General features: G+C 32.0%; 1 pseudogene; it reads left to right on the top strand.

Annotated features, from left to right (window-relative positions):
- LOC149549542 (uncharacterized) overlaps window positions 1-7,255 on the top strand; it is a 137,069-nt pseudogene extending 129,814 nt beyond the window's left edge.
- The last annotated feature ends 5,278 nt before the right edge of the window (window positions 7,256-12,533 follow it).

Here is a 12,533-nt window from a genome sequence, read left to right as displayed (position 1 = left end):
TGATGAAAGCCAACTCCAAAGATGCCCAAGATCACCTACATGTGAAAACCTGTCAAAGAGAAGCCAAGGAGAGGAAGAGCATGGAGCAAGGGTAAAACTTTAAATGGACATGAGAGACCACAAGATATTGAAACACAATGAAAAGTGATATTGTGATACAATGAGAGAGCCCGAATATAAAGAGCTCATGGAAGCTTGTAGAACAAGCTAGAAGGTTGTAGAAGATAAGGATGACAACTCAACACACATCCACAAAAGTTGGAACATGCTAGAAGGGAACAAACTCCCATGTTGTCAACAACTAACCACTACATGCATTAAATACTAAATATTAAATAAATGCATTTATCTAAGTAAACTAAACTAAATAGAGTATATAATTAGTAAATTAAATATTTACTCTAACATTATCTTCCCTTATATTAGATTGTAATATTGGAACACTTAACAAATATTATTTACTTAAGGACAGATCCTCTCTTCTCCTTGTTGACCTATTTATAAATATTACCATCCCTTAGGATAGGTCATTTCTTCACTAGATCCCTTATTCGATGTACAATTTCCTCAAGGATAGATCCTTAGTAGATTGGACTACCATTACACACATTCTATATAAACTTTCAATTCCATCTTTTGTGGAACCTTGTTTGTATGGTACATAGTAAATTCACAATCTTACTAGGGTAGGTGGTAATTTTTTTTTTCTCTCCCTCTCTCTTTTGGGAGATGTCTCTTTTATCTTTTTGTTAGATTTAACAAGGAGTTAAGTTACTTGGGGGCATGATGTTTCCTTATCTCCTTGACATTGATGATATCATATAATGCATTTGATCTACTTTACCATGAGCATGAGCTCACCTCATAGTCTTGATAAATTGCTCTAGATAAATGTTCCATCCTAAAAAGTTAGAACTTATTAAAATGGAGGATATAGGATGTATTAAAGACCTCATTTTAGTGATTTAAAAATCCAAGTGTATTTATTCTTCATTTTTAGCATCTTTCATTTTCTCTTCTAAATCTTTTCACACCTTCCTAGCCTCAATTTTTTTTGTAATTAACCCTATGTGGACTAGGCCAATAAATGTCCTCCCAATCCTTTGGGATTGATTTTAAGCAATCATCAAGCCCAGAGTGAGGGTGTTTCATTCTAGGATCTTACTTGTAGTTAGATTGACAATATTGAATCATGAAATTGCTAAAAAAAGGTGATCAAATCCTCTACTTTTGATATCAATACATTGTGAGATATATCCATAATTTAGGAGTAGTACATTTTTATCAAGAAATTATTGACACTTTTGAGAGAAAATTCAATCAAGCTAATTGAGGATCATGATTCAATATCTTAAGGAAATCATCCATCTCAAGATCTCAAAGTCTCCCATTGTTCAAGATTTATTAAAGCAAAGGAAATATTCTGTCATTGATGGAAGTTACTCTTTTCGATGGAGACCAAGAAGAGCACTTTACAAGTAAGAAAGGAGATCTGCATCTATTATTATCTCTCATTCTAAATTGAAGTGATCAAGCATAAATTCATTCTAAATATAAGATAAAGCTAGTGTAGATCCATGTATTTGGAAGGACATCATTGACTCTCAAACAAATAGCAAGTTAGAATAAAAGCATCTTCATGGGTCAATCAAATCCTAACATCCACTCAAGAGGTTTTCCCATGCAAGTTAAATATTTAATTAATCTTGTTTACATGCAAGATTGATTAAATATCTCCAATCTTGTCCCTAGCAAGGGCTTGATCAAATAAATACATCCACCACCTTTAATTCTCCATTTTTCTTGTGTGTAGGAATATGTGTCACATATTTGGATCTATATATTTAAATTTTTAGAACCAATGATTGGATTTCTATAGAGTTCATCAATTTTTATGCCTCTAGGAAAAGGTTGATTTTCTTCGACAAGTTCAAATTTGGTCATTATTTCCTTGGAAATCTAGTTTTTGTATAGTTAGGAGTTACATGTCTTAGAGTTCCAAATTCAAAATAGTTTCTATTTTTTGTTAGTTTTGCAACAATGAAATCTAGACATGAAGTTCATTCCTTATCTTCTAGCTTTAAAGTGAGTTCTTTATTTCCACTTTTCTTTGGTATTTACTTTTATACATAAGATCTAATATCACATCTTATTATTAATAATTTAATTTATAATAACATAAATATGTTTCATATATTTTTATATCACAATCAAATTATATCCATATAGGGATATCTAAATCTTCCTTTTCCTAGTACAGTAGTTCTTACATTATCAATCCTTCATCATTTTTGGATTTTTCCAATCAAATTTGTTTAAATTAGGAGAGTCTTTTATTTCAATGCACAATAAGAAAAAAATTCCTCAAAATTAGTTAACAATCGATTTGTTAGAATGAATGCTAATGATTCTTATGGGGGAGTATATTAGCATTGCTGGAGACATGATTCAAAGCTTATGTGTTGTATTCATGACTATGTTTTTCATTGATGTCAGCACACTGATTATTCTATAAAGGTTGACAAGGTTACAGAGGTAGATGCATTTGACATGGTTCAAGGATTGAAGACTAGATTATGCACATTTGAGGTTATTTTTTATAGTATGTATAGACATTGAAACTAAGAGTGCATACAAAAATATGAGGACTTGATAAAGTTATGAAGAATTGAGCGAAGGCATGTTTAAGACATTATTTTTGAAAATGGGTACAATTGTTTAGATTCCATCTCCTCATAGAGATGGAACTAGCTTAAGATAATTGAGATAGAGGTTGAAAACATGTTAGAGATGTCTTGGATCAGAGGGCATAATCTGAAGATCATCAAGTAAAAATTTATGAAGATTGTGAGTCAAAGATTTGTTTGTAATCTTGGATTAAGTGTAATATTTTAACACAACATGTATTATAATATCTAAAGATGGTCCTATATTATTATTGTAAATTGGGAAAGTCTCAAGGTTGACTCAATAACATTTTTAGGACTTTGTATACATGAAATACATTTTCCTTAGATGTAATGTATGGTATGTAGTCATATCTTTGTAATTTATGTATTATGCAAGCTTGATATGTTAATTTTTGAAGATCATAGAAGGGTTTGGTGTGATTGAGGCACATTGAGCTTACATGGATCTATATTTGGCAAGACAAGTTGCTAGTTGTACAATTGTTATTTCACATTGTATTAGTCAAAGGGATTAATGATGAGGCTATTTGGGTAGTCGGTTCAATTGTCTTCCTTTCAACTCCTTATAGGGTTGGCACAACTCCTAACAAGGTTGAAATCTCCTAATAGGGACTAATATGTACTTATTGCATTTAATCAACTCTTAATTGGGTCTACCCTTTAACAAGGCAATTTCATATTAGTACATCATTTTGTGGGTATCATCTCCACCAGGGTTTTCCTTCTAATCAAGGGAAAATCACTATTTGACATATATGGTGTTATTGTGCATGGTTATCTTTTTATGGTTGTTGCATCAAATATTTACATGATTTATAATTAATAAAGATATTGGAAGTTATTTTAAGAGCATAAGTGATTCACCCCTCCCCTCCCTCAATTATCTTGGTGGACTTTACTTTCCAACACTACCCCCTTTGGCATTTATCACGTTTTCTTATTATACAATATGCAAGATGTATTTAAGGAATATAAATAGAATGTTCAAGGAAATAAAATCAAATATGTTAACTTATTTGGACTATAAATAATTTTATTGACGGAAAGATTAGGAGATCTTCATTTAGTATTTAGGTATTGGTTTTGTAAAAGATATTACAAAACACATAAATTTAATGAGGTTGAAGAATAAATTTAAGTTGCATTTTATATTAACAACATGAATTAAGGAGCCATAACAGATGTTCAACCTTCAACCTCTGAAATCCAAGGCTTAGGCATGTTATCATTAAAATAAAGTTCAATTATTTAATATGTGCACACACAAAAAATGCATATTTAATGTTTTACATACCACAAACATACTTCTTTTAAATCTTAGGGCTAGCACCTAATTCTTTTCCATTTCCATGCACTTAACCTAATGTTACATTAGGGATTTATAACCCTTTTATATATTGGCTTGATGTTTCCTAGTGTTTTATTACCTTCTTCAATTGTTCCTTTATGATAGTTTTTAATTTTTCCCTATGAAATATTCTTAAGAAAAAGAATTCTATTTAGAATGGGACTTGACTACTTTTTGAGACATTTGAGAGATTTACTCTTGATCTATATAGAACTATGAGTGCCTATGCCATTATTCTAAACCATTTTATAACAACATACAAAATGATAGAGTTATGCCCTATCTAACAATTGTTAAGAATTTACCAGATCCATAGCTTGTAAGAAAAAAACTATCATAGTCTAAAAAGCAAGTTGAAAATATTAAAATGTAAATTTTGAGTTATATAGATGTTGACTAAACTTATCTTCAAATTGATGTAGTCATAGAGATGAAATCCAAATCTTGTAATCTAAAATATTAATCACAAAGTCCAAATTCTACATTTGATGTAGTTCATTTTAAATGTGACAAGAGGTTAAATAAAATACAAATGTTGAGAAATGATAGCCTTAGATTATTTCTCTTTCCTAATTTTCTTAATTTTGAAGTTAGAATTAAAATTTGAACCATAAGAAGTGTTGTTAAGAAAGTATTATAATTTCACCCTTGATTTTTAGATTGCATCTTGTAGCCCAAACTCTAAAGCTTGAGACAATGTGACTTAGATGCTAAACTCCTAAGGGTAGGTCAATTTACTTTTAACCCAAATCCTATGCAAACATGAGAACATAATCCAATTTTTTAGATATGCACTTTTTTTTAAGTAATATGAGTTTTGTGTAGTTTCATCACAAGTCTAAATCAAGAGGGATTATTCCATTTGTTTTCTTCCTTTTGGGATACTTGAGGAGTGACTCATTGCTTGTTTTAGTTGCACCATTAAGGCTATGACATAGTTAGTCTTTTAGTTCACTTCACCTCAAGGAAAATATGTTAAAGGGAAAATTTTCATAAATCCTTAAGAACATTTCTAACTTGAAAATTGTACATTTGGCCAATAATCATTTTTTTGGGTACATACCATCTTGGTTGGGTCAAATCTCTGAATTGATGAAACTTTTTTTGAGGTGTAACAAGTTTGAAGGAAAAATTCCACCTCAATTTGTTGGAAACATAAAAGGAGTAACTAAGAGGGGAGGAGTGAACAGTTACCACTAAAATAAATCTTAGATCCCTTAGATGTCAATACAAAACAAACTCTAAAAACTAAACTCTACTGATGCTCGATAAACACACAGAAGAATGTTGGAACTTGGTAAACATTAAAAATGCTCGAAAAAATCTTATCATGAAAATTTTAAAATATTATATGATATTACTATTATTTTAGCTTAGTTGCAAACATATAAGAGAAATAGCATGTAGAAATTTAACACCAAGATTTAACATGGAAACCCAATTTGGGAAAACCACCAATTGTAACTAGTTACTGATTTTCACTCTTTTGAAGTGAGCCCTATTAGAAGCCAACCCTAGTAAAGGTTACAAAATAAACTATTGTGTGTTACCTTTTTAGAGGATTTAATCACCCTGTTAGGAGTGACCTTATTAGAGGTCTTTGGACAATTCAATAGAAATGCTATCTTGTTAGAAGATTTACAAATAACTATTAAGCCAACACTATTAAGAGATTTAGATAATTTATATAATGGTTAGAGAATAAAAATGAGATGACCTAATTTTAGATGCAACTAAACTGCTGATTACAAATCTCAATTCTGGCTTGTATACTTGATCCTTTTTGATCGAATGTATCTTTTTAGCTCCACAAGGATGTTTTTCTTATCATTCTAATTTGCTTCCTCTTAGCATCATTAAATCTTCAATTATCTTGCATGCATTCACCATATTATAATCGTCAACTTAGCCTTATATTTATATCTTTCACATTTTCAAGTTGACTATAATATAGCTTGAAATAATTAATATTGATCTCCTCCATCGGCTAGAACCAACAAACAATTTAGTTGAACTTAGTATGCCAAAACAAGAAAATCCTTTGTTAGCTAACCTAGCTCGGTAGACACTAAGTCAAAAATGATTTTCTTGTGTTAAAAAAGTGATCTTGGTTGACACTACATATTCACAAAGTTCCTTTGGTAATAGAGTGAGCTCGGTTAACACTAGTTCCATCCAATATTTCCTTCATTAACTGAGTGAGCTCGATTAATAGTCAACTTCCACAAACTTTCCTTTGTCTCTTGAGTGATATTGGTAGACATTGTCTTCGTAACTAGAAAAAAATTGGAATGCTCAATAGACACAAAAAAATTTCTTCAATGTCTAAGTAAGCTCGACATACACTTACTGACAATGATACGACATTTTGCATAACATCAAAGACAACACACAATTAATCAATTGTTCCAACACAATTATGTAATATATCAAGTCTCCATGTTTTGGATATTTCACAAAATTATTTGATAGGTTTTATCCCACAACAATTAGCAACATTAAAATGTATGAGGAATTTTACAATGGGAAACTCACATGAAAATGATGGTGGCTCTTACTAAATTACAAAGAAGAGATCCAAGTGTTCAACAAAGGACTAGAAATGATGTTAGTTTAGTGATGTTACTTATAACTTGCATTGATCTATCTATAAATAATCTATCAGGTTCAACATTCCTTCAACGATGGGAAATCTTAAGATTCTTCACACATTGAACTTATTAGATAATAGTTTTACAGGAAAGATTCCAAGTAGTTTTGGATTACTTGCAGAGTTAGAGTCACTTGATCTTTCAAATAATAAACTAAAAGGAATGATTCCAATGAAATGTTACAAGTTTCCTATTTAAGTTTTTTCATTGTAGCCAACAATAGCCTTGGTGGAAAAATACTAGAAGGAAGATAGTTCGATACATTCAATTCCACTTATTTCACTAGGAACCATGACTTTTGTCTTTGTGGATTCCCAGTGAACAAAAAATCATGTAGATGTGTAGAGGTGCCCAATTATAGCATACAAATCCCTCTTCTTGAGAACAAGGTTAATGAGGGAAGATAAATTCCATGGCATTGGTATGTAGAGTGGATGACAAGTATTTCAATTTGATTCTTTAGAGTTTTTGGAATCTTTTCTACCAAATGGCATTGGAGGATAAGATTCATTCATGTGTTAGATGAGATGGAAATGAGTTTTTTGAGTGGATTGATAAATAGATAATGATCTAGTAAAAAATTGTAAAATCGTTATCCTCAAATATTCTCATTGTAATGAGTTTACCTTGTAATTTTATTATAGGTAGACAAATTTGATGTCTTATATAATGGTAAATAAATTATAAGTTAATTAATTACTTTTAATATAATTTTATGATTAGGTTATCAATAAAATACAATTACAACTTTTATGGTTTGAAATTTTTAATTAAAATGTCAGGTATTTGTATTCAACATAGAAGTCCAAATATTCACTTTAGTATTTTCATGAATATGTTTTTATAGTAATTTTTTGCATTTAAGTAAAATAAAATTATTGACCTATTCTTAGAATATGCATTCAGTAAGTGAATTGTTCAAATATTTCAATTCAATTTTTTGTATTATTTAAGAATATGTGTGTTAATAAGGATTTTAGATATCCCAATAGAACAAAACCATATGTTAAACATACCTTGAAGACAGGATTATATTATATTGGTATTATGTTTTTAAAATAAATAAAGTAGAAGTTGGGTATGTGCAGGATCATGGTCAACCAAACTATGCTCTTAAGTGGCAATCAAAAATCAAAAAATTTGGGTTATGTCAACTTGATGCACAATTTTCTACTTGTTATTAACTTTATATCAAAAAGTTGAGAGAAAAGAATCTCTAAGAAATTGAATCTAGTTTCTAAACTACTAGGATTTATCTCAAAAAAATAAAAATTTGATTGGTCAAAATTTTGAATTGTAATGCAATAACACAAAATTTTCAGAAAAAAAATAAGTAGACGTATGTCTGACCATTTTAATCAAAATCAAATGATAATATTTTTTAATAATATTATAGATATAACTAGTAGACTCGCGCCTAGATGTGACACATATTTTTGGGTATTTTTATTCTAAATAAATAATAAATAATTAATTTTTGACTTTAGTATTTTTGGAATAAAAAACTTCTCATGTCTGACCACCTTAACTAATTCAAAACCCTACAAAATTCAATTTTTATTTATTTTTTACTTATAGTAGAAGAAACATAGAATGTAATGCATCTTTTGGATTTAAAAAATGGTGTACCATTCGAAAGTTATTGTTGTTTTTCAAGTAGAGTGTTAGTCAACACTTTATATGTAACTCTATTAGAAAATAAGTAATAATTACTTACTAAACTCATAATTTGACAAACCTTACATTTATGGAGAGATAGGAACATTCTTAAGAAACCCTTTTCATTTCATCAAATTTTGGTGAAAAAAAAGTCATTAGCTACATGTTTGAAGTAAAAATCACATAAAAATAGGTCAAAAGCACATTTTTAGGATGTTTTTAAAGTTTACCATATAGGTCTAGTATAAAAAGATATAGTAGACATTATAAAGATATTAGTTTTTTTAATTTAGTATCAGGGTGGGTGGGAAAAATGTTGGAATATATTTTGAAATGGTTTGAGATATTTTAGAACTACAAATATTTAGAATCGCCACTTTTTGGCACACCATGATCTTGCACATGCCCAGTTATTTGTTGTAATTATGTTTGTAAATATTAATACTAAAAGAATATAGGAGTATCTTTAAAGTTATTTAATCAAACATTTTTATCAAAATAACATATCATTCATTGCTGGCATGCCAAATCACATGGATTAAAGAAAAGTCTCTCTTCAAAACAATGTGACTATCACCATAAAGATTCAATATTTTCTACAAATCTCTGCAACTTTTTTCTCGCTCTCAACCTACATCCTAGTTTCATGCCCTCTCAGTCTTCATGGGTATGGCTCCCCACCACTGTTACCCCCCATTGGAGCTAGCCCTTGTGTGTCTCAATTTGGAACTAGTTTTGTTCACTAAGTCCTAGAATGCTTGAGTGTTGCATCAAGTGGAAAATCTTTGCTTGATGAAAGCATCTGACGTACTTGATGACTATGCCTATTTGGGCACCAAAACTCTGAGTTGTCCCACTATGGTACTCAAAGTGGTGGCAACCCCAAAGTTAACTTGGTAGGGGCTATCATCGGACCTAATATTTTTGTGGACTCTAGAGAGAAACCAACATTTTCCTTAGAGGCAATCAAGCCATTGATTTCACTACCTGACTTAGTGATTAATTTTATCTCCTTAGTTTTTCCCTCTACCTTGTTGGAAAGTTTGTCTCATTTTGACCTATAGTGGATATGGCAAGAAAATGCTGCTTGACAAGGTGGAAAATTTTGGGTTCAATATCTGTCTCAATAATGGGAGGCTCCCTCTTTCTATTTAGCTTCACTACTAAAAGGAATCATGATTTAGTCCTGGTGGGATCCTAAAACTTTGGCAAACATAAGTTGATGCTTGCAAAATGGAAATTAAGGTTTAACCTAGAGAGTGATCTCTATAGACATGCACTAGTTTTGATAATATTTCCTAGTCTCCCCTTGGAATTCTAGGATGACCATGTGTTTAGATGGATTGGAAACTCCTTTGGACAACTCATAAAAATGAATATAATGACTAGCTCCAATATGAAACTGGGCTTTGCGAAGTTTTGTGTGAATGTGGGTATGAACAAACCTTATGCTAACCATGGTGGATCTAAAATCTAAATGGGGTACCTAGTCACAACTGTTAGTCTATTAGAATGTAATTCCCTTTTGTAAAAGATGAAACATGCTTGGACATTTGTTTGTGGATTGTATGAAGGTCAATAAATTCAAGAACAAAGTATCCTCACTAGGTGTGCTGGTTGTTGAAAGCTCAAATATAGCTAAAATGGCTAACCAAACCAAAAGTCAAGAGAATATGGAACCAGTAAGTTTGGTAGAAATTTGTGTGGAGGATCAACATGATTTGAATGAGGCTCTTAGTAAATATGGAGATAATGTTAGAACCTCTATGAATGAGGATTCTGATGGGAAGGGTGAGGAGATCATATGTGGTCAAACTAACAAAAAGGGAGTAGCTGAGCAAGAAGAGGGGGAGATTGTTGACTCACAAAACTTGCAACTAACTCAACCTGGTGGAGGACTACTGAACCAAGAGATAGAGGATGATGGAATTTCCAACCCTCTCAACATATCCCCTAACATGGTGAATGCCTCACCACTCACAAATGGAATCTTGGTGGTCTCACTCCTAGGTATTATTGAAATACTTTCCCCCACCTCAGAGGTACCAAGTCTTGAATTCCTTAGCAATGATGTTGAATGGATAGTCTCGAAGAGAATTCCTAGAGGAGGAAATAGGAATGATGTTGATAAACCATGAGGGTTGGGAGACCTCCAATTAGGAACATTTTCAAAAGGAAATAGAAAACGATATAGCACAGGGGAAACAAAAACCCCCAAAGGAAACCCAACACCATAAGAGATGAAGATCATATCCTGGAATGTGAGAGGGCTTAATAGTCCTAGGAAGTAGTATGTAATTAAATAAGAGATTACAAAACCTAATACTGATATGATTCTTTTGTAGGAAGTGAAAATGATAGAGCAGGTGTTCTCTAGAGTGGTTACCTACATTTGACTAGTCGCTAAATTTTCTTATAGTGATGCTAATGGGGCTCCTGGTGGCATTGCTATGCTATGGAACCTAGACAAGGTGGTTGGATCAATTATCCTCCTTAAGACCCATTTTGTGGTTACAAGTTTCACCTATCATACTAGTAGTTGAAATTTGTCTAATTTATATGCTCCCAATACTCGAAATGATAGGCTAGCTATCTAGGATGATGCTATGAGATAGGAAAATATTTTATGCATAGGGGACTTTAATACCCCACTCTAACCTTTGGAGAAAATGGGGGGCTTGGAGGACTTTTCTAAAAGAATACATGACTTGGAAGGCTTCCTAAGGAGGAATGCTTTGATTGATATTGATCTTTAGGGTCCTTCTTTCACTTGGTCTAACAATATACTAGTAAAAAATTTGATACAAGTTAGGCTTTAGAGGGCCCTTATCTTATCTAGCTAGGACATTCTCTAACATACATCCTTAGAGGCAGATTTGAGGACAATATCAAATCACTCTATGATATTTTTCTCATGGATGAAAATTCAAGCTACTAGACAAAGGCCCTTTAGGTATGAGATCATGTGGCACCCGTACATGGAGTTCAAAGATTGTAGTGTGGTGGTGGAAGGATCCAATTGAAGGAACATCTATGTTTTGTATTGCAAGAAGAGTTGATAGGATATGCAAAGAGGTGAGAGGATGGGGAAAATCTTCATTTGGAAACATATCCAAAGAAAAAAAATCTACTAAAAAGAAGTTGGAATCTCTTCAAAATCATCTAGTACAAGGTAATGCTAATTTTGAGCACTGGCATGAGGAGAAAGAGTGTGGAATAGGTGGAAGACCCTCCTGAATTGGGAGGAAATTTTTTAGAAACAACGATCTAGGGTATAGTGGTTGGAGGATGGTGACCAAAATACAACCTTCTTCCATAGATCAATGTTAAGGAGAAAAAAGAGAAACAACATAAAACTATTGGTGGATGATAATGGTCAAGAGATAAAGGAAGTGGAGGAGATAGAAGGTGAGGCCAATAACTATTTCTAGGAAATCTACAATCCCCCAAATGTTTAGGTTAGTAGCAACATGCAAAATGATATTTTGAGGCCATTTAATCTAGTGGTGAATAATTAGATGAATGAGGACATGCTGGTAAGGTCAAGGAGGAGGAGGTTGAAAAGGCTATGTTTAGCTGATGGGTCTCCCCCAATTTTTTTCCAAGAATTCTAGGATATTGAATCTCATTAGATGGGTTATGAGCTGCCTCTACACATATAGGCACTTTCTCTTTGTTAAGTATGATGTGGTTCACACTGTGAGGGACTTCGTCAGGAAGAGAAAACTATTAAAGGAACTTAATCAAACTTTCATTGTTCTTTTCCCTAAGATGGATGACCCTAGATGTCTAGAAGATTTTAGACCCATTAGTATCTGCAACACAATTTATAAAGTTCTCACAAAGATCATGGTAAATCATATCAAGCTGCTTCTTCATAAGTTCATAGAACCCTACTAGAATGGTTTTGTGCCAAGGAGGCACATTCTTGATGTGGTCATAACCACACATGAGGTAATTCACTCTATGGAAAGGAGAAAGAACCTAGGTATGGCCCTTAAATTAGATATTTCCAAAGCTTATGATAAGATAAGGAAAAAAAATATTTTTTCTATCCTAACTAATCTAGGTTTCAATGAGAATTTTATCAAAATTATCAAGAATACAGTGAACACCATCATGTTTTTAGTGCTTGTTAATGGGGCTCCTAGAAGATTCTTTTTTTTCTCCCAAGGTCTATGACAA

Source organism: Cupressus sempervirens, chromosome 7 (assembly GCF_028749045.1).
Source record: "Cupressus sempervirens isolate cs-2001-9-10 chromosome 7, ASM2874904v1, whole genome shotgun sequence".
NCBI lineage: Eukaryota > Viridiplantae > Streptophyta > Pinopsida > Cupressales > Cupressaceae > Cupressus > Cupressus sempervirens.
Note: the sequence above shows the minus strand (reverse complement) of the source record. Positions and strands in the feature narration are given on the sequence as shown.